Below are 1194 nucleotides of genomic sequence, written 5' to 3'. Positions count from 1 at the left end.
GTGCATAGATGCTAAACCTACTTAGGTGATGCTCATGACGCCTTCAAATCTCTACTCATAGACCACTTCAAGCTCCAAGCAATGGCGTTCCAATGGCAGCAGTAAAGAACTCTAACCTTGGGTTCTAGAGAGAGAAAGTATGAGAGAAGAAAAGAGGCAAAATCGCCGTGAGATGGAAGGGGATAGGGCTTTAAGTACCTAAGAGGTGGGTGGGATCCACTGTGGCTGACCGGTTCGGTGGAGATCACTATAGCTGACATGCACGACACTGACAAGTGCGGCACTGACACATACGACAACAATACGTCTTTTCCTTTTTTCTCTCTTTCTTCACTGCCACGCGCACTCCACCGCACGTGCTTTTCATTTCCATTTTTTCTCTCTTATGCCGTGCACACTTCTCTCTTCACTGCCGCACGCTCTTCTCTCTTGACTACCTCACGTTCTCTTCACTGCTGTGGGCGTTTTCCATTTCTTCCTCTTCACTGCCACACGCACTCCGCCGCGCGTGCTTTTCTTCACCTCTCTCTTCACTACCGCATGCACTCTGCTGCGTGCACTTTTCTTCTTCTTATCTCTCTTCTACACACATGGCGCTAGGCCTCTTCTACACCCTATTGTCGTGCGCGTCTCACACCCAGGAAAATTTGTAGTCCTTACAGGTATAGTGAGAGATTCATTTGGAATGGTAAATTTTGGTTTTTCAGGGCCTCTTGGTCATGTTATTGCCAACCATGCTGAACTAGCTGCACTTTTATAAGGGCTAAAGCTTTTCAAGTCCAAAAATTTAGGCTTGTCTTGTGTAGTAGAGGGTGATTCATGAAATGCAACCAAATGGTGCACAAATGAGCAACGAGTGCCATGGTCCTTAAAACGTCTGTAGTGCGAGATCCTTGATCCGGCCGGAGGGTTGATGGTGTCATTTCAACACGTCTACCGGGAAGCAAATGTTTAGGCTGATTATTTAGCTAAGAGAGGAGTGAACTTGGCTTTCCTTTTGGTCATGACGATGTTAATCAAGTCTAATCCTCCTTTAGATCGATAAAGTTATTGACATTGGTTAAAAAAATCCCTAGAATATGGGTCCAAAAAGTAGATGGAGTTGAATAATACTTTAGGTAGCAAATACACAGAATGCTCACGTGAGAGCAGAAAATCTTTGGCCCCCTCTGCTCCCCGTAAAAACAGACCTCG

This window comes from Amborella trichopoda, chromosome 13 (genome assembly GCF_054954075.1).
Source record: "Amborella trichopoda isolate Santa Cruz 75 chromosome 13, AtrichopodaSantaCruz75HAP2 v2.0, whole genome shotgun sequence".
Taxonomy (NCBI): domain Eukaryota; kingdom Viridiplantae; phylum Streptophyta; class Magnoliopsida; order Amborellales; family Amborellaceae; genus Amborella; species Amborella trichopoda.
The sequence above is the reverse complement of the archived record's forward strand: the minus strand, read 5'-3'. Positions refer to the sequence as shown.